The sequence below is a fragment of the Camelina sativa genome, chromosome 8, assembly GCF_000633955.1.
Source record: "Camelina sativa cultivar DH55 chromosome 8, Cs, whole genome shotgun sequence".
Lineage (NCBI taxonomy): Eukaryota > Viridiplantae > Streptophyta > Magnoliopsida > Brassicales > Brassicaceae > Camelina > Camelina sativa.
Window position 1 is genome coordinate 7,169,009 of NC_025692.1, and position 24,073 is coordinate 7,193,081.

At 29.3% G+C, this 24,073-nt stretch overlaps 1 pseudogene; it reads right to left on the minus strand.

The window, feature by feature from the left end:
• LOC109125900 lies at positions 21,001-23,676 on the minus strand (annotated as a pseudogene).

Sequence of the window (24,073 nt, forward strand, 5' to 3'; positions counted from 1 at the left end):
TATTTTATAGGAATAACAAACATATATTTAATTTCATATGCCATTACAATCAGAAATGATATTAAGATCCAATAATTTCAATTATTACCTCACTAATTATCTTTTCACAATCCTGGTAAATTTGCGAAAACAGTTGAATAATTAATTCCAATTAAATGTAAGAATCTTATTTTTCAGTAAAAACTTAATAAATTTTATTTAAAATCATTATAATTATAAAAATTTATTTTGCAGTAAAAATTAAAATTTATTATGATTAATAATTTTATTTAAAATCAATATAATTAAAAACACTTCAAACAAGACATAAATTAACTAAGTTTAAATTTATTTCCTGCAAATTATTAGTAACCCAATATATATCTCATATCAAAAGATTAGCAAATGGAACATTATTTCTATAAAAAGTTAATGTTATTAATGTCATATACGTACTAATTTTAAATCTCAATTTTTTTTTTAAAGATTTTGTTATCCTTAAAACAGTTGAAAAGGGGTCTCACATACAAGTTTACGCGAGTTGGGGGTTTTAGCGGACAAGCCCTTGCAGGTAGCAGATTTAGCGGACAAGCCTATGCAAGTAGTAGCAAGGCTATGCAGGTTGCAAATCTCGCAGACAAATCCAGATGGATGCGGACAGGTATGTTTGACAAATATAGTTTACACAAGCATAATAAACATAACAAACTAGACAAAACAATATATAAGCTAAGTATACCGTCAATCAGAACCAAACAAAAAAAAATATATATATTTGATTTCGTACAATAAAAAAAAATATATAAAACACTTTATTTTACAATTTAATCTAAACACGAAAGACAAAAAATTAAAAAATAAAACATCTCTAACAAAATAAAAGAAAAAAATAACCCACAGTGTACCACGTGTCAGTTTGGGTTACAACTTTTAGAATCTGATTACTATCCGAACTATTGGGTGTCCCAAAAAAATGCTTAAAAATTGGTTAAATTTAAATAATTTTAGTTAAATTTTGACATATCACATATGTAACAAATATTTTTTTGGATATTTTGATTAATTTGGGTATCTTAATATTATTAAAAGTGAAGTACATTTTGAAAATGTCTAAAATTACTCACTTATTTACGAAATGTGCCATTGATTGAAAGACAAAAAAATCAGCTCATTAAGGGTAAACTCAGATTAACGTTATTCTATTTATCCATGTATCCAAACAAGTCTTAATTAGTTCTCTTCAATCCTCACAACCAAACAAAATGATTCCTTATTTTGTAATATTAGTTTCAAACTTCTTAAAATCTGTCTACCTAATTTAAAGCAATACATTAAATAATAATACAATTCCCTTTTCACTAATATTTGATCTTATACTTAATTATTTTGAAATATTATATAATTTATATAGATTATAAAATTTTAGAATTTTTTTCCTTCATATGCTGTGATTCGAATTTTTAAAAATAGACATATATTTTAAATTTTATTTTTACAATTCATGTAACCAAACAAGTATATTTAAATTTAATGTATTCGGACCTTAGTTAATTCTTGACAATTTTTGCAACAAACAACAATTATTTCATTACCATCTATTCATATTTACATAATTTTTAACCAAATTTTGCAATTTTAATGATTTCCTTATTTGATATTACGATTTTAATGTATAATTTCAAATTTCCTAAATTTTCTCTACCTAATTTTTTATTTTATCAACTTAATAATAAATTTGCATTTATTAAAGAGATAATTAACCAAACAAGGTACTTTAAGGAGAAAAAAAATTCAAATTCTTGATTACAATTTTAATACTATTTTATAATGATTTCCTTATATAATATTACAATTTTAGTTATCATAAATTTTAAATTTCCTAAAATTTCGCAACCTAATTTAAACAGATATATTAGGAAAATAATTAGTCAACCAATGAATGTAAATCTATACTAATAAAAAGTATGAGCTATAAGCTCCTAAGACCGTCAACATAGGATTTTGAACAACCAATAGAAATTTGACATATCACTTATTAACATTTTATACAATTTCCAGAATTTTCTATATTAAGAATTATTTTAAACAACCTATCATGATTTGACATGTCATTTATTAACATTTTTAAAATTTACAGAATTTTTTAGAAAAAGGAAAATTTGAAATTTATGGACATCAAAGAACTAAACACAATATCTCACATGGGCTAGAAATTTTTTAAACAATGGTTCAGAACCAGTATAAATAAGATTAATATGCTTCCAACAACGAATGAGCAGGAAAGCTTGATTTATCAGGCGTCCAAGTTTAAAAGTTTTATTTGGTTTGATCTGGTTTTTTATTTGATCAAATGAAAACTTTAAAAAGTTTCAAAAAATATTTAATATTTAAAAATTTAAAAGTTTAAATATTATAAATATTGAAACTTTCAAAAGTTCTTAGCTTTATATAAGTTTTTAAATATTATAATTTTTATATTTTAACAGTTTAAAATATTATAAATATTGAAATTTTTAAAAGGTTCAAATATTATATTTCTAATCTTTTAAAAGTTTAAAATATTATAAATATTGAAACTTCTAAAAGTCTTAGCTTTTTTAGGTTTCAAAATATTATAATTTTTAAATTTTAAAAATTTCTTAACATTTAAAAGTTTTTTTAAAAATTATAATTTATAAATTTTAAAAGTTTAAAATATTATAAATATTGAAACTTGAAAATTTTAAAAGGTTTAAATATTAAAAATATTTAAACTTCATAGAATGTTTTAAAACATTACAATTACTTAATCTCCATATAAATTTTAAGACATTTTATCTATACTAATAAAAAGTTGAAGCTGTCGATATAAAATTTTAAAAAAATCAATAAGAATTAGATATTTCACTAATAACATTTTTAGAAATATAGTAGTAATCTATATATTAAGATTTTTTAGAAAAAAAAAAGTAAAATCTATAGCAATAAAAGAAATATTTACAACATCCCACATCGATTAGAAAATTTTAGACAATGGCTGAGAACAATTATAAATAAAACTAATATGTTTTTAACTATAAATTTATCAGGTTTGCTTGATTTATGCTTATTTATCAGGTTTCCAAATTTAGAAATTTTATTTGATTATTTTAGCAAATTAAATATATAAAGGTTTAAATATTTAATATAGAATATTTAGAAATATTATAAATACCTCAATAAAAATGTTAAAAAATTATAACTATTCAAACTCTATACAAAGTTAAAGTGTCATTAATATTTAACTCAAAAAAAATGTTACAAATATTTAAACTACATCTAAAGTTTGAAATATTTTAAAAATTTAATCTCTATTAAAAATTTAAAAGTTTAAGAATTACAAAATATTATATATCAAATTTTTAATATCTTGAAAATATCTTACTTATCTCCGTTTGTGCTTTATATATCTTATAAGCTGTAAAACATGTTTTTGTGTATGACTTTACATATGATTTATTTTCAAGTATAAAAAATAAAGATTGACGTCGCAAGATCTGATTTGATGTTATTTGAGTTTAAAGAAGAAGGATTGACGAAAAGCATAAATATTGTTTTAACTATATATGTGTTTGTATTACTTTCTCTGCAAGTAAGGATTTTGGTTTGAGAAGTTTCAAACCGTGTGGATCTAAAATCGAATAATATGGATGAAATTATCAATAATTGGGTGCATGTATTGACTATGCTGGTTTTCATGAATTGCACAATTTTTATGAGAAAATATATGATTTTGGTCTTGGAGTTTGATGGGTTAACAAGTTGTGTGGTAGTCTAAAAAAATGTTTTTCAGTGGAAGAATGTGAAGAAGTTGACGAGGAAAAACAGTAAGAAGAGTATAACGAAGAACCAGACGGTAAAAGTAATGATGACAATTACCATAAAATTTGACAGTGAAAATGACAAGAAAGAATATGAAAAATAAAAAAACATTGAATGAAAAACGCGAAAACATAGGTGATAGCGATCAATTAAATATGAAAACGGGATAAATTCATGATTATAAAACTGTTCCGTTTTCTGGTGGTCAAAGAAATGGTTTAGGATATGTGAGGTTACCAGTTTGATCCGTTTCGTCTGGACGTCGAGTTAAATTCATGATTTTAAAACACAAATGATTTTTATATTTTTAAAAATTGTGTATCTGAAATTTAAAATTTTCCTTAATAGTAATTTAAAGTTTTTTATAAGATAATATTTCGTTACCGTCATCAATCATATATAATTTTTATCAAAATATATCGCGTGGGTTCAAAACCTAGTCTTATTAAAGGAATATCCTTTAGTACAATTTGATCCAAAATTTATGTTTCTACGACTATATTAAGACCATTTTCAACATCTTTCTGAGTCACACTTCAGTTTCGTCCAATCTTTTCCCCTCCTCTTTTATGTTCATTTTTTTTTCTTTAGCTTATCATGACTAACATGCACTGTATTTTTGTGTAGGATCAAGTGAAGCATGAATCAAATTCTGAAATCAGAAGCATAAATCAAAAACTGAAATCAGAAGCACGAGGTGAGTTTTCATCTTAATTATATTATTTTATTTACTACATAGATTTTTTTGAATTTCCAAATTTGTAATAAAATTATTGTTGTTGTTGTGAAACATTTCTGTATGTAAATATGTATCACTAATATATATATATATATGATAGAGATCTCTATCATATATATATATATATTTGTTATTCTTTTGTTGACAGTTCAAATGTAAGAGACCATTCATACCAATAAGGTCATCATTCAATTACGTCCAAATTTATCGTTCTCTTTTCTTATTTATGTTTTTTTTTTGTTTTTTAACATAGCTAACACACACAATACATTTGTGTTGAATAAAACAAAGCATAAATTGAATACTGAAACCAAAAGCACTAAGTGAGTTTTCACCTAAATTTATTATTATAATTTATTTATTTTTTCTTAGATTTAAGAAAAAATACTTATTGATTCTTAATTATTAATCATAATTGTCGCATACTAATCATAATTGTTTCCTACTTTTATGTTACGTGATTGATTCCTATAATTGGGTTTTCGATACCTTATTTTAGTTTTTATTTAAAATCTTGAGAGATTTTCTCCTACAATATCTCTATTAGTTTCTTTTGTTATCTTAAATATTAATTATTTTATTATATTAAGATTGTAATCAAACATTTTTAAAAAGTATTATAAATAGGATGTATTTATTTTTTATTATCTTTGAATAATTATTAAACATTAATTGTAAAATGAAATATTCTTTATTATCTTATTAAGAGTTTACAATAAGAATTTTATTATAAAAGAATTTTAAATCATTTAAATAATTTATATATTCACATTAACAATCTTGATATATTAATATTTTGAGATGTAGATAAGTAACATTTTAATTTTAATTTTTTTAAATTTTGAGATTTTTTTTAATATTTATCTAATATTTTTAATTATGTGATATGACATGAAGAAAACTCAAAGGTAATGTGGGACAATCTTCAAATGAAGAAGGCAATGGCATGTGGGATCATGTCATGTAGATCCTTTGGAAGCACTACGTTTTATTTTAGTTTTGTCGATTATATCCCATGATTTTTAATATATTTAACAAAAATTATAAATAAATTTTGTATTTATTATTCAATTATTTAACCAATTTACTCCCTTTTGTTGCATGTACCTAAAAACAAATATGAACTTTTTATTTACATGAAGAATATTTTTCATTTAATTCTCTACAAAAATAATTATTTTGTATCTTATATTTCTATTTTAATAATTTTCTTATCTAATATTATGATTTAAATTACTGTCTTAAATGATACTAAGATTTTGACTTCAAATTTTTGTGTAAATTATTCTATGTTATTTGTTATGTAAATTAACATCTCTAAAAGGATGAAAACACATTAATTGTATTTTTTCTCTATAAACAAAAAAAAGATATTTAAAAACGATTTCTCAAAGTTAATCTTAGCAATAAATCTAAACGACCAATAAAACAATAAAAAATCACATAAGAATTAACATCCAAATTATGAAGACAAGATCTGAATTTGAGAATCTTATTTTGCAGTAAAAACTTAATAAATTGTATTTATAATCAATATAATTATAAAAAAAATTATTTTGCAGTAAGAATTTAAATTTAAAGTTATTAATGCCATAAAGTTAATATTTAAAGTTATTAATGCCATAAGGCACTAATTTTGTATCTCAAAATTTATTTTATTTTATTTTAAAAGTCTAGATATAATCGTAAATAGTACTATATATTAAATATAATAGCAAAGGCCATGCGGGTTGTAAATCTCGCAGATAAGTCCAGATGGATGTGGGTTGGTCCATTTGACACATAGTCTAAACAAACAGATTTAACACAAAAAACAGACAAAACAATATATAATTTAAGAAAGTGTGATATGCGTCAAGTATACCATGTATCAAACCAAAAGAATATATATATATATATATATATATTTGATTTTTATTCAATAAAACACAAAATATATAAAACACTTTATTTTAGAATTTAATGTAGACACGAACGACCAAACATTAACAAATATAACATCTCTAACAAAATAAAAGGAAAAATATACCTGTGGTGTACCGCGGTTCAGTTTGGTTACAACTTTTACTACCCGAACTACTGGGTAATCGAAAAAATCATTAAAAATTTGATAAATTTAAATAATTTTAGCTAAATTTTGACATATCACATATTTTGATTATTTTGGGTATTTAGGTATAAAACTAATTGATATATTTAAAATTATAATTATAATTATAATAGATAATTAATTGGATTATATCAATGCTAAATATTATTAATATTGTAGATATTTCTCTATTTTAGGTTTTATAGGTACGCCTTTGGATAGCTGGTATTATTTAAACCTGAATCCAAACCTATGGGTTTAGTAATATAAAATCCAATACATTTATTTAGGTATATCCATACCTAACACAAACCTGTCTTTTCGGATCTGTTTCCGAGTTGGGTATTTAAGTACGGTTTTTTTATCTGCTCTATATAATATATACTTTGAACTTGGCTTCAACACGGAACGACAAACCGAGTACTCTATACACTAATATCTAATTAATAACAAAATATCATATACATAATGATAGAAAACCGCGATGTACCCGTGTGTACTATAATAGTACTAACCCACTCCAAAATTACTGCCATACGTTTACATTATTTATTAGTATACAATATATATATATAATATATTATATTAAAAACATTAAATTATTGAATAATAAAATAATCGAAAGTAAAACATGTGTGTGCGATGTACCGTGGATCCATATCTAGGTTTCAAAAGATATCTCAATGTTTGAAATGACATAAAAGAAGTGGATGTCAACATGGTTCACATGGGATATTATGATGAAGCATCTATCGCACTTGGATATTACATCCAAAAAGTGGATACGTCATTACAAAAGTGGATGTAATTACATGCCGCTATTTTTTTCACCGGTGAGTGAGAGGATCTTTAATCTGAAATTGCTTTTCAAAATTCTCAAAGGTGTAACATCCTATGATGACTTAAGAACAATTAATGGAGTTATGTATGATTCTTACGATGAAGCATCTATCGCATTTGGTCCATTTGGATTATTAGAGAAGTCAATGTTTTTGCTTTGGTTTTTTATTATGTATTTTCAATAAAAGGGCACAAAACTGTGTTTCTTACTATTTTCTTATTAATATTTATTCCAGCGTTTTACTTAATAGTAATACCAACGTATGCATAACTATGTTTCAATTCATTATATGCTTTTTCGTGTTTTAATATATAATTTTTGTTTGATCAGTTAGTCCAATCAAATTCCTCAATATTGACCATCACTGAATAGTAAGAAACATAATTATCCTCAAAAAAATACCGAAAATACATATATACACTATTATATTGTTATCCCAATCCAACCATACTGATATTAGTTAATTCTACGTTTACATAATATAATATTTTGATATCTATATCAGAATATACATTATAATTACATAATATTATTATAACATTAGTACTAATATATGTAACACTATATTATACATTAGTGTTTGACCAGTTAGACCAACACCGCGGATATATGTTATCCACAAAAATTACCGAAGATACATATATACTATACACTATTATATTATTATCCCAATCCAACCATACTGCTATTAGTTAAATTCTACGTTTACATAATATAATATTTTGATATCTATATCAAAATATATACATTACAATTACATAATATTATTATAACATTAGTACTAATATATGTAACACTATATTATAACATTCTAACAACATTACAGCATAATATAATATATTATTAGAATAAAAATGTTCCTGCAGTGTACCGCGGGTCCGTATCTAGTTATTTTGCTATATACCACAGTTTATATATTAAATCACTAAAATTAACAAAAGAGTATATTAGCAAAATTAGTATTAAAATAGTATATTAACAAAAAAAATTAAAAAAAAATTTACCCTGCGATATACCGCGGATCATAATCTAGTAAATAGTACAATATCAAACACTAAACGACTTAGATGACTTTAACCATGGATCTCTCCCTTGGCCCTTACATAATCCCCAAGTAGAAGACTTAGTCCTGGGCAATTTCACCGAACCAAATGGACCGAACCGAACGTAAATTTTGGTTCGAGTTCGGTTAAAGGGGAATAACCAAATGGATAGTGTTTCAGATATCCATGGATATCGATTACTACTCGAACCGATATCCATTTGGTTACCCGAATAAAACCGAACCAATGTTAAAAATGTATATTCGCCGATATTCGAACATAAAACCTCCCATCTTTGAAGCATGCAAGCACAACCACTGCACCACATCGACATTAGAACAATTATTTGCATTTTGACTTACATAAGGATGTACAAATTAAACTAAAACCCAAAACCAGAAGGAACTAATATCATATATATGTACACCAAATAGCAAAATATTTTATATAATCAAAATATCCTCAAAAGTTTAGACATATATGTTAAAATTTTATTCAATTTTCACATTTTTTTAAAAAATTGTACTATTCCGGGTACTCGGAACCGAACCGAAAATAACCGAAACCGAACCGAATCTGAACCGAAATTGTAAATTAACCGAATGGATCCTAAACTCCTATATCCGAAATACCCAGAACCGAATGGATATATCCAAAAATGAACCGAATATCCGAACGCCCAGGACTAATCTGAAAACTCCATTCAGAATCTAGGGCATACGTCATGTCCGACCACTCTTCATGTTTCATAGCATCCTCTAGAATCCACAATACCATCTCCCCAGTGTAATTATATCTACACATTCAAAAGAGTAGACTAGTATGTTGTCGTGATACAGGATTCTTCGGGTGTTTGAATTACCTTCAACATCGAATCAGGAACGAGTCGACGATTTAGGACCACAGATTCGACACGGCAGAGATTTTTCAGGAAGTCTTGTGACTTAATGTCTTCTTAAGTGTGGTATCTTAGGGCATGCTTCCAGTTTCATGTCATTGATTTGATGCATGTCTGGGTATATAATAAAACTTTTGAAGTCTTACAGTATAAAATTATGGAGAAAATATTTTTAAATATGATATAAACCAATTGACCATAACATCATGTTTGGAGCTGTTACACAGTAGCATAAGTTCGATGTGTTTTAGAGTTTTACACAGCGTTCATGGATGCACAAGATTGGTGAATCGACACCTCTCATCAATTGAAAATGCAATACGTTCAACGGAAGGATGTTTTATTGAGAATCTGAGAGGAAATGTACATGAAGCCAGCGTAGTAAAGACTCAGACGAAAAAAGTATTTGATTACAGAGCAAAGCGACAATTCTTCGAAGCCTATAACACGCAGTGACGCAGAACAAAAAGAAAAAGAGTACGATTTCAAAACTAGCTAGTAGGAAGTTGAATGTTGTTTACGTTTAGCGAACTCGTAGATATTGATGGTTGAGTTCTCACTTTTGTTACAACGTGTTTTGTGTTTCTTAATTTATTTTTTAACCAACTCTCTCGTGGTTGTCAGAGCTTCTACCAAATTTCTTCTAGTTATAAGTTATAACCAAATCTCCTTCTAGTTCTGTCTAGCTGATGGCAAATTAAAATATGAGACAAAAATCCAAACAGTTTGTTACAACGTGTTTTGTGTTTCTTTTTGTTTTAACCAACTCTTTTTTTCTTTGTATTGGAGTTTTGAATTATATGTTGGGACCAAATAAATGCTTGGTGCCTAAATAATTTGAGTGGTGTGCCAAAATATTTGAAAAAAAAAATCATCCATCCGGGTAAGTGTGTTAGAGTTAACTGATAATTCTAGAGTAGTAAATATTTTACACGCTTCCGTGATCAATAAAAACGAAATGTTCACTTAAACTATAATATTCACTTTAACCAAAATAACAATATATCTATATATATATCTTATTATATAAAGCTTGATACTAAAGTTAATCATTACCAAAATCGTGACATGTGTCAATTATAGGGGTGTCAAAATGGTCAAAATTAATAAGTCAACTCAATTCAACTCAACTCATGAATCTTAATGAATTAAAATTTTAGACCTTAATGAGTTGATGTGTTAAATAAGTTGATGATTAAATGAATTCATGAGTCAAATGAATTTGGTTATAATGGGTTTATGAGTTAACCAATAACCCATCAATTTCTTCATTATCAACCTAATATCATCAACATCATCATACTATGATCATCATCATCCTACCATCATCATATCAACCTCATCATACTATCATCATCATCATATTACCATCATGTAACTATCATCATCATCAACATTGTCATATTATTATCATCATCATCATCATCATCATCATATCTTCATAATCATATTAACATCACCATCATCATATCAATATATATCATAGTCAACAACATGATGTCATCATCATCATCTTAAAATTTTCCCGCCAAAATTCTAAATCCGAAATTTCCTGCCAAAATTATGAACCTGCAAACCTGCAATTATATCACTCAGATGTTGACACATGTTAATTCTAAAATTTATTTAAAAAATTTAAAATAAAAAACGTAAAAGTTCAAAATCTTTCATAAAAATATTTTATATAAAAGTAAAATAGAAAAAAGAAAACCTAATTTTATTTAAAATCTTAAAAAAAAAATCTTTGTAAACTTCCAAATGTAAAACAAAAGTTTTGTTTTTAACAGTTTAAAAAATATTAAAAGGCAATTATAAGAAAATTATAAAATTCAAACAGCTTTAAAATTTAGAAAAGATCATTATCAGGAAATTATGTACATATATATCATAGAATTCGAAATTATAATATTTTTTACTTATCTTAATTTTAAGTTGCTAATTTTTTTTACAAGAAAAATGATTACTTTTTATATAAAATAAAAAAATGATTCAATGATGACCAAAAAAAATGATTGTGAAAATTCGACAATTATTATTGTTTCTAAAAACAATGTAAATACTCACTTTTACATAAAGAAAAAGATTGTCTAAGTAAAAAAAAATAGATCGTTTCATATTATTTTCACCAATCAAATAATTTATTCAAAAGGCTGCTATTGTAATATATAAGATAGGAGTATGTGATTAACGTATGCATTTTTGTAACTATAAAAATGTTAAAGTGAAGAGACATGTAGTAGCTTATTTAATGTGTTCATAAAGACAATTTGTTGGTAGTAGTAAAGACTAAAGAGTATATTTTAACCGTAAAATATATTTGTGTGTACAAATACACTTTTAATGGTAATGTAGATAGTAGGTTTGTAAATGGATATACATTAGATTATAGCAAAAAAAAAAACAATTATTTTCTATAACTAAAAGTTTATCTCTTTACTTTTATACATTATTTTTACTTACGAAAAGAATTAAATATATATTATTTGTTAAATTTAATTTTCTTTTAATAACTTTGAACTCATTTACAACTATTTTCTTTAACTAGAAGTGTATCTATTTATTTTTTTTTCCTTTTTCAACCAGACAATAAATTAAAAGGAAATACATCGGTTAGTTGTCCAAGCTGGAGGGAAGGAGTTTACAAAAGAAACTTCAGAGATAAAAGGAAATACATCGGTAGTCCTCCCAACTACTAGACTATACATACAAGCAACTGAGATTCCAATGTTTAACAAACAACAAACAAACACAACAAACCAGGAAACCACGCAACAGACAAGTTGGTGTCGATCGACACCAACCCCGCAGACACGTTCTGCTCGAAGCCGATCATCGATTCTCCGTTTTCAATCATCTCCAATCCGTCTCAAACTCACCCAAAAGCTTTAGGAACCTATGAGAACCATAAAACAACCACCACAAGCAAGAACAACACCACAAACAACATAGAACAAGCAAAACATAAGAGATCTCATGCTTAGATCAGCCATGGTCATGCACTCACCTCTTTTGCAGGAAGTTTCTGATCCAAACTGACGAATCCAACACCTTAGAAGTCTTCCCCTTCGTTCCTATCACTAGATCTCCACTCTATAGGAACAAATCTCACCAAACCAGCTTAGAATCTCCAAATCCCCTCAAGAACACTCTCACTTCTCTCTTTTCTCTTAGAACGGCTAAAACAACCTCTTTACACGACCTAGGTCGAGTTTTCCCTTATATACATCGGTTAGGGATTCCCAAATAAGCCAAACCAAACCAAAAAGACAATTAAAACCAATTAGGTCGAACCAAAATTTGATGGTGTACAAAACAGTCATCTGAACCACATAAGAATCTGAACTGAACCTCAAGATGTGCAAAACAGTCATCTGATAGTACTTTGTAGCTGTGGATTCTGTCGTCTTCTTTTGTCACTGGAACCACATTTGATGGTTTCTTCTTCCCTTACGATGCTAAGATTTAGAAATGCACTGAAAAAGAAAACTACAATAGTTTGTAACTCCGTAGTATTTTTTATTACAATCATTTACATTTAAGTCGGGTAAATATAATCGGTTTAACTCTACTGTATGCTATGTTTTTTTTTCTCCTGTTACTTGTTATGGGAGATATATTAGTGTAGTTTTATTTTGTAGTGTATTTTTGTAGTTTACAAATTTAATTATATAGTTTGTGTTGTTGTTACATTATTATTTGTTTTGTTTCCTTTTGTAGATTACCTATTCTTTTTATAACAAGTCAACGTATGTCAAAGTAAATAGACATATTTTTACTTTAGTTTAGTTTTGTGTTATTATTTAAATATTATTCTTATGTTAAACTGTATACAACGTTTATAAGGATTATGTTAATTGTCAAAGTTATTTTAAAAGTTATAAATAATTTAGTTTTCTTTAATTTAAAATATTTGGTTTTCGATCTTAAACATTGTTTGATTTGTCATTGGTGTTCTTATATGTCAATCTTAAGAGACAAAAAACCTTTGTTATCACACGCCAAAATACAAACACTACAATCATCACTGTGAAAATGAATTAATAAGATAGACGTATGAGAATTTTTGTTTGATAATACGTAACTGATTTACTCTAGTTTATGTATGCTTCACAAAGAGAGTTTATCCGCCAATCACGCTTGAGAGATTACTCTAGTTTGATTCATATCCCTTATACGTATAAGCTTTCTCACAAAAACAAAAAAATACTGACGTGATACACCCACAAAGATCGAGAAATGATTTCTTTATTTGTCTTCAATTTTTAATAGTATTTCTATTTACATACCAATGTATTTTTTTTATTTAAATGACACCCAAAATTTAGTTCTTATATTTTCTTTATAACTTAATTGTATCACTTACTTATATTTTCATAAAGTTTTAAGAACTCTTGATTCATATAGTGAGATAATAGAAAATTCATATTATAATAATTTTTATATATTAAATCTTAATTATTGAAAGAACCTTTCCCGCTTTTTTTTTAATAATAATAATTCTCTAGTGGTCTCATACCCACTAACAACCTAGCAACAACCAACAAAAGCGGATAACCAAACAATTCCATTAAACCAATAAAGATTCCAACAATAAATAATCCAATAACCAAATTCCAACATCCTACAATATTGGGCAACCTAACAATAGCTAGACCACAATCAATTAAGCCTCTAGAACATCCTCCTCCTTATCGCCTTGATTCCACGATCACACTTTGCCTTTACCTGCACACCACAAACAACAATTGAGATGTGTAAGTATTATCATAAATACTTAGTGAGGCAATCCTTCCATCTATTGGGCTATACACACAAGCATTTGAGAATCCAATGTCAAACAATCATCAAATAAATACAATCAAACCAGGAAGCAAGCAATCATCAACCAACGAAAGTTGGTGTCGACCGACACCATACCAGTGTCGATCGACACTGACAACCTGGTGTCGACCGACACTGACAACCTGGTGTCGACCGACACCTGTTGACACCTCCCGAAACCCTAGTTGTGTCGAGTGACACCTCCACATGGTGTCGATCGACACTCCATAGAATTCCCGAGCCGTCCTTGCTTTGGTGTCGATCGACACTGATGTGGAACATCATCTTCCTTGACGCTCCATTGCAGATCTCCGCCTCCAAACGATTCCCAAGCGTCCCAAACTCTTCCACACGCCACATAAGTCCATAGAAACCCCAAATCGACCACAAGCAAGCAAGGAATCAATCAAACAACTCAAGGAACACAAAAACATAGAATTCTCAAGCTTAGATAAGCCATGGTCATACACTCACCTCTTTTGCATGAAGATTTGATGGAGAAACGGTGGAAGCACCACCTCAAGAAGTTTCTCCTTCGTTCCTAGAAACAACTCTCCCTTCTTGAGCCACAGATCTCACCAAAACAGCCAAGAAAAATCCCCAAAATCTCTCAACTCACAAACTCTCTCTTTTCTCTCTTTTCTTCTGCAAACGACGACCAAACACGTAAAAACCCTCGACTTGTGTCGCTTCTCCACTTATATACTCGGTTTAGGCAAACCAGTTAAATCAAACCAACCCAAAAATTGAAGATTAAAACAATCTCGTCGAACCAGAAAAGCTGGTGTCGATCGACACTCTCCAAATCACACTATTTGGTTCGCGGATGTTACAATTATTATACAAGAATTTTATATATTCAATTAAAACAGAAAATATATACTACACAAATAAATTTTAGATCCCAAATAATAATTTTACCGATAAATATTATAAATTTTGTATATATAAATTACAGTAACATTATTTAATAATTATTTTACTCTGCTTATAGTGTGGATTGTTATTTAGAATAAAATAAACTGCCAAAAAAATGTCAGATTACAACATAGTGTGGATTGTTATTTAGAATAAAATAAACTGCCAAAAAGATGTTAGATTACAAATAATATGTAACCAAGATGTTTAAAGAACCTTGTGTCCCCTTGATGAAGAAAATATGAAGTTCCCTCAACTCATCAAAAGTTCTAAAACCATCAAATCAGATCAGAGACACATAAAAGAAGCCATATAAGTATATACACATAAGATGGAAACAAACCAAAACAACCAAAATTTTCAGATTATTCGAGTTAGTCAACCAAAACAAACCAAAGGTTTTTCCCAAAATCAACATTAGAGTTTTCCTCCGATTCTATACATAATATTCATGATAAAAAAAAAAGAGAATTTAGAAATTTCTTATACCCAATTTCTGATAAATAAAAATAAACAATAGAATTAAGGGATCTATGCATTTTGTTTGAAAGCAGCAGCACCGGCGGAGCCATTTTTCTTTATATTATTTGCACAAAATTATTTCTTTATCTGATATGTAACCTTGTAGTTAGAAAAATTACAAATTTACAATCCAATTGATAATTCTGTAGAGATTTACTGATATATTTATTTTTCTATCTTTTTTGGAGAATTTTGAATTGCTACCATTCAACATAACTCTTGATTAAAAAATTTCTTGAAGCTTTATATAAAAACGAAATTGTTTAAGCGTTGAAGAGTTTTTAAATGACTAAAGTTATATCATGCTTCACATGTGTACACGTGGAAAAGATGAAAAAAAAAAATATTATTGGATGAATATGCTGAGTTGTATTAATTCTGATATTTTGATTGGTCATTTCGTTTTAAATGATGTATCAGCTCCAGGTTTCTCCAAAATGCTGAAGTGTCATCAACCGAAGAGAAATACATTCTAGTTTTATTATTGTATTGATTTGATGTAATCATTCAGTCGACAATATACTACCGAGAATTTCACCGTTCATCAAAACGAAAGGTCTGTTGGATTACTACTCTTAACAATCATCACTGTCATTTTTCCATTACTTCAACCTATCGATTGCATTCTGAATTGTTCATACAAGGCTTTATATAATTCGAGATTTTGGGACTGGATGTTGTGAAGATATGTATACACTGATTGTAAGAAAATTACGTTAAATCGAGAGTTTGTCTTGATCATAAAAGATAAGGACACATTATTATTCTTTATTTGAATAATAGCAAGTAGAAGGGGTAAACAATCTAGGAATCAATGATCTTCTTCTACGTCACATAGAAAATCTGGAAATAGTAGAAGCTAGCTCAAGACTCTAGCATCTTTTTGTCGCATACACGACAATTATTGAAAACAGGGAAAACAACACATAGTTCGTTGGTATGCTTGTTAGGCAGTTTCAATTGTATTGGATGAGCCCTTGGTACATAACTCAGAACATGCCTTGGTGCAATGTATAATTTGCTCCATTCACAATTTCACTTGCATCTCATTTACGGAAACAATATTAATTAGAGTTAATTGATTTTTCACTTGCTCCAAAAATCTAATAATTAAAAATAATAATAATAGTAACAACCCAACCTGCAGTATTGGTTGACATCACCACCTTAAATAAAATAAAATATTAAAAACAAAAATCTCTTTACTAAATGCTGAAGAACATTTTCGAAATTACAATCGATTAATTGTCGTGATATCTGTGTCTCGTTGGCTTGTGTCGTTAAAGGTCACGTGTGGGATTATGGTGTTGTATGTTTAAAGTGATTTGGGCTTTGATTATTGAACTGAAGTCGATCATGTGCATGTGCACATGGAGTTAAATTGTGGTGTATTAAATTATTAGATTTTAGTCTAATTAATTTAACTGAAGAAACACCAAAATAACCAGTTAAATCAAGACTTTGGTTTGGGCTGCTTTTAAGTACTGTAGATTAAATATTATGGATTAATATTTTGGATTTAATTTCTGATCGGGTTATCTAAACCGCTGCAGCTTAAAGATTGTTGTTGAAATGGGTCTTCTGTTGATGCTAGATCTAAACTACGGATTCAATCCAATAGCTAAGGTGAGGGTGGTATTTGCGGATAACAGTAACCTCTTTCCTTATGTACTCTTCGATAGTTGATGAGTATAAACTCAATAATTATTTGTTGATTGAAAGTGTTTGTGTGGATTTGTGTACATGGTAAAATAGATTGCTAGTAATATGATATATGTGAGTCACATTAGTAATACAATTTGATGAATTAATGTAAATATTATATTACAAAAATTATTATGAACGTATAATGAAAATGAGAAAGGAAAGGATACTTGAGGATATAAGACTGCAATGGACCAACGAGTTTATTGCAAGTCATAAACCGCTGAAGAGCAGTACGGGAAGAATCGAGCTATGGGTCGTGGTCTTCTAGGAATGGAGTTTGTGAGCCAGAAAAAGTGAAAATGGTCAAACCTATAAGGAAAGTAAAACTTCTTAAGTAATGTAAGAAACATAATTGATTGTGGTAGTTGCCACAAAAGTCCATAAAAGAAGATTAAAGTTATTAAGGAGAAATAAGATGTTTGCTTGTTTGTTTGATTGATAAACATTCTGAATCTATGCTAAGTAATAGTTATTTATTATATTTGGAACGTTATTACTCTATGTCCAGTGGGAAGAGTTTGATCTCCTCACTGAGTAAACTTGTTTACTCACCCCTTCTTTTCCTTTTTCCCAGGTTAGTAAATTTCAAGAGTTGCATCTGGAAGTTTGTTCGTTGGTGAATTTTAAAGAAAGAAACGTTTTTGGCCAAACCAGATGGATTACATGTTGTTCCGTCTTTTGTGACGGTACGGATGTTACTTGAGGAATCCATTCTTGAGTCCAAGTTCATGCACACTACATATTATAGAACAACAGAATTGCTTGAGTAGGTAGTGTTGAGACGTTCGAGTTAGTTTATTCCAATTCTTCTACAAGCTTGAGCATTTGGGCGTTTCTTTAATTTGCAGAAAGAGTGAGCAAGTAGGAGAAGAAACTTGAGAATTTGAACCAAAGTCTGGAAAATGTGTAAGTGGAGGAATCAGAAGAAGATTTTAGAAGCTAAAGAGAGGGCGTATTTGTTAGGCAGAATGATATATAGTGATTTTATTGGTTTTGAGTCTGTTTTCTCTCTTATTTTATACTTTTTATTAAGTCAAAGTGTGTTTTTGAAATCTTTTAGTTCTTTGTTGAGTCTTTACAGGTTTTATGACACGTTGGAGGAAAAATGAGCCATTCTGGATACAAACAGGCATATGATATTGATGTTGGTTCACGTGAAAACCTGCCTACCAGAGAAACCCTCCAGGCTAAGCAACAAAGTCAAAACCGACAACTTTCACGTTAAAACATGCCTATCTGAGAAACCTGCTTGGCTGAGAAGCAAAGTCTTAATCGGCAAGTTTCACGTCAAAACCTGCCTATCTGAGAAACCCACCTGGCTGAGAAAATGTCTTAACTAGGCCGTTACCTTTTTACCTTATTTTGAAAATTCTATAAATACTTTTTATTTGTTGGGAGAAAAAAACTCTGCAACCTGAAACGTTTTGTAAGCCACACTTTTGGGATTCTAGAGATTCATCCTCATTGACAATTTGAAGAAGATTTCTAAACCCTTTCTTATTATTTCTGTAATTTCATCATGGTTTCTTCATCTATGACTTTTGTTTTCTCTTTTACTATGTGTAAGTAGTTCTCCAATTGAGTTTTAGGGTTCCAATTAGGAGATTCATTGAATTGATGTTTTAATTATTGTTTGGAGTTCTTAATCCTTAGGTTCTTTGATTCACATGATCTTAATTCTAAAAAAGGACTGATCACATTGTTTTGGACTCTAGCTTTTTCTATGCATCAAAAATGTTAGACAGAATGCTTGAATGAGTGTGAATAGAGCAATGTATTTCTAGCCTGGGAAAGTTGATGTTAAGACGCATTGTGAACTTAATAAACTTAATTGTAATGCATATTTGGCTAGGAGATTGCAAATGAAAGTTTCCACTAACCTGTATTTATATTTCATCATATCTGGAGTCACTATCTTAAGCATATCTTACAACAGCGAATGTACTGCGTATTTTTATAATGGGCACGCATCTTTCTGCAACATCATAAGTTATACATAATTATTTAGTATAAAAAGTATTCACTGCCACAAACAATCTTAAATCAATAATAAGGATGTTGTTCACTTACCAAGATTCCAACATGCTCAACAAATTTACTGAAAAGAACAGGTAAAGGAGCCATACTAAATTTTGTTGATATGTTGTTGCAATCCACTTTCCTAATTAAGTAATTGATAATCCTGTGATATTTGACATTTTCTTAGAATTTTTGAAATTAACTTAAAAACTCAGAGAGAGGACTGCAATTCCAAGTTGGAGCACAGATATATGCCAAAGCTAAGAGAAGTTAGAGACGCTACATTATGATCAAAATAGAGGAATGCTGAAGGAAATATATATATATATATATATATATATATATATATATATATATATGTCAAAGTCTTAGTAGAAGAAGAAGAAGAAGTCAGATAAACACTAACAAAGAAGAAATCTAAAAAAAGAAACTCAAAATACCCTCACAAATCAAGAGTGATTGAACATGGAAGGTAGAAATCGAAGATCATAACAAGATACATTGAACGATTCCAAATGATTTCGATGTAGAACAAACAAAAATCATATACCTAGTCTTTCATGGTGGAAGTGTAGAACATGAAAAGGTTTGATTTTTTTTTTTTTGGTGGTTCTCTACAAATATAATCTTCACACACCTCAGAAGCAAACAAGAGTATTAATTTATTATTCTCACACCTTACGTTTTTTATTTCATTAAAAGGGGGAAAAATACCATCAACTTTTATTAATAAGAAATAACTAGATACCAACTCGCACTATATGTGGAGAAATCGATCTTAATAAAATATTATGAGTAAAATTATTATTCGAGATTTAAGATTCATTTGTACAAAACAAAATATGTAAGTAAAGCTTTTTCCGTTTATTCAAATTTGCGTTTATTTTCTGTAAAATACATTTTACCAGTGAAAATTTGAACTTGGAAAATAATTTTAAGATGGTGTAGAAAGTTTCTGGATTTTAATTGTTGATGAAATCTTTCATTTTTAAAAATTAATAGGAAAAACATTGACTTATATATGTCAATGACATATTTATTTAAATAATAATGAGATGTAAGGTCATTTATATATATAAAAAAAAAGCACATGAGCAATGTGAGCGTGACACATCAGCTTTTTTATGAGAGTGTTTCTCTATTAATATATAGGAGATTTGGTGAATAACTGAATAATTACATTTTTGTTTATTTGGATACTGTACAATCAAATATATTTTACTATAATAGTAAAATTGTTTTGAGGAAGATAATTATAGAAGGTTAATAATAACTTTATTCTTTTTTATACTTTTTGTCTTTCTTTCTTAAAAACAAATCAGACACACACACAATCATCACTTTTGTAATTATGTTATTAGTTATGATACTGATTTAAGTAAACTAAACTATTTTGTTTCTATCATAATGATCATAATGAATACACACCACGTCATAATTTCTTAAAATCTCACCAAATCACAAACTATTTTTTCTTTTCTCAAATGAAATATCCAACAATTCCACAAAACATCACAAAACCTTCAAAATCATGGTTTCAATACACTCTTAGGCTACTATACATAACAAAACCGAACCGGTTTATTACTGGACGCCGGAAAATTTAGCCCAATCTACAAATTGCATACCGCCATTTACATTGTTAGCAAACCGGACTCCCACCATGAACGCCATGGCGACCACAGGGATGCGTTTGGCCGCACTAGAACCTTCCACTATACGTTCGGGGCGGTGGAACACACCTGAACAAAAAAGCACAATAAGGAGAAAAGAGTGAGTCTCTACGTAGTCAATAACAATCCATAGAATACACTTCAATAACGTCTCTGAGATCTGCAATTCAATAACGTCTCTCCCCATGAATCTAATATTGCAAACAACAGGAACAATCGAGCTAATGTCTTGGTATCATTGGTAGTTAATGTTCTTTACTTTCTAAGAATCTAACTCCGGTTAAAAACCTTATGGCTGATAGCAAGAACTCGGGAAAAGAGTTAAGACAACACAATTTTGTCGGTTCAAGACTGTCATTTTCATTTAACATAAGAGGATCGGAGAATACCTTCTATGACTCTTGCAAATCAAAAGTAAAGCTTTAACCCAGAAAGCAGCATTTTCATTTTCTTCCTCTGGTTTTTTCATACTCCTATTATGTATTAGTGAAGAAAAGTTTTTAGATAGTCAAGTGTCTAGATCACATCATATAAAACCCCAGAGAAACTCAAAAGATTTATTTCAAGGTTGCTGGTGAAAGAATACAGTTGTGTCGTCATGAACCAGAGTCTAATCTTGGAGTGGAAGAGTCAGATGGTGAACCGTTTATGGAATGATACAAAACAAGATCAGCTCTTTTGATCAAGTGAGGTTTGCAAATAGAAAGTTGACTCTGATGACGAGAATTGAGGTACACAAATGAAACTCCTAACAAACATTAAAGGTTTGCTTTTAATGTTCAAATTTTTTTTCTAAATTTTAGTATTTGTGTTAACTCTCACATTTTCTCTTGGTTCATCTCAGATCAAGAACGAAAGGAGAGAAATTATGCACTCGGCTCTGACATAAGTAGATTGCAAAAGATTCTTCATCATAGTACTTTTTCAACTCTATTTACATATGTTCTATCTCATATAAATTTATGAATATATGTTCAAATTCTTAATTTTCTGATTTCTAGGGCTTGTCGTGGAATCTTTTCTGATGAAGACAAGGAAAATGATGGAGACAAGATGAATGCGGACTCGCATGGTCATAAAAATACTGCCTATTTTTTAAAAATTCAAATTTGCTACCTAAACTATATAAAATTTCAACATTTGTTCGAACAGTGTTAAATCAGAGTTTAACGATGTTGAGTTAGACGATCTGTGGCATCCACATGACACTCGGAATGACCAAAACTAAGTTTTTTTTGGTCATTTTAAGGTGTGTTGTGGCAAGAAACAAAGTGTTTGACAAAAAATGGAGTATTGGAGTCCGTTTTCGGGTGTGTTGTGAAACTTCATTTTTTATCATTTCTTGCTACAAAATACCCAAAAATGACCAAAACCACATAGCTTTGGTAAATCCTAATGCTACGTTGAAGTTATGGACCGTCTGACTCAACATCATCAAACTCTGATTTAACACTGTTCGAACAGAGGTTGAAATTGACAACATTTTGTATAGTTTAGGTAGCAAATTTGAATTTTAATACAGTTCAGGTTGTTATTTGCTGGATATTAAAGTTTAGGTATAAAAAAGCGTTTGACAAATAGTTGGGGTTTATTGTAGCTGTTTTCCCATGTATCTCTCCCTCAGATCTACGGTAATAACCAAGTAAATCATACCAATGAGAAGGTAGGGCACGCCTAGTTTCCGACCATTCTTGTTTCTCATCATCTTCTAAAATCCACAACACCGTCTCATCCGTGTAACTATAATCTACACCGCCCAATTTTCCATTGTAGTTTAAAAGAGTGGAATAGTTTGTTGTCGTGATATGTATTTTGGGGTGCTTTAATTAGCTCCAGCTTCTCAGATCTAACATCGAATCTAACAATTTCCGAGTCTCCAACACCATAGTGTATAGCACCACTGATGCATATCCCTCCATGTACCATGTCATAAGTGACACCTTGGGGGATTTCAATCTTTCTCCACTCTTTTTGTGGAGAGCTTAGCGTAAAAACGAAATGTTCCTGTTCTATATCTCTTCCATCGTTGAGAAGACCATAGAACATCATCACACACAACACTTTGTATTGGTCTTGAACCGGAACGTACCCGAGATGTGCGTTCACTTGTCTTCCGTTAGATATAACATCAGGCAATTTCACTATTTGTCTAGTGGTGGGATTACAAACCGCGATCGAATCACCATCGTTGCAGCAGACGAAACCGTTTACGGGCCGAGATGTGATGTAGTAGACAGGATCGGCCGAGATCGTCATGTCGTGTCTGCCGACCACCCTGGAGGCTTTATCGTCGTCATCTTTGTTGTTGTGTTCAGGAGATAGCTGAGAAGATGAAACGTTCCCGAAACTTGAAGTGCCTGATGGTGAAAAGGAGACGAGGCTGAGTCTTTGAACGCGTCAGGAACGAGTCGGTGAAATCTTTACTGCGGATGATTGAGAACCACAGCTTCGACACACATTGAAATCGGATGAGAGATTTTCCCGGCAGTCTAGAGAGTATCTCGATGGTGATATCAAGGGGAATGTCTGTTGTGGAGTTTCTGGCGTGATCTAGGTTACTTGAAGGAGAAGGTTGTGAATCTTCCATGGCGGCTGGTGGTAAATCGCGTGATGATGATTGATGATCCACAAAGACCACAACCCTAGAACCTGAAGATGTGAACTCAAGTACATATTTTAGTAGTTTTAGTAGTAATCCACTTTAGGACACGGATAAATCTTATGCTATTTAATTTATAAATAATTATTTATTTTTATAATATTTAATCTTATAATCCTATCTTATTATATAAAGTTTGATGTCAAAGTTACTCGTTAACAAGATCGTGACACGTGTCAATTGTATCATTAAGATGTTGATAAATGTCAATTCTAAATTTATTAAAATTTTTAAAAAGAAAATTCAAAGCCTGCCATGAAAATATTTTATATAAAAGTACAATAAAGAAAATAAAATCTAATTTTATTTACGAGACCGGACTCGG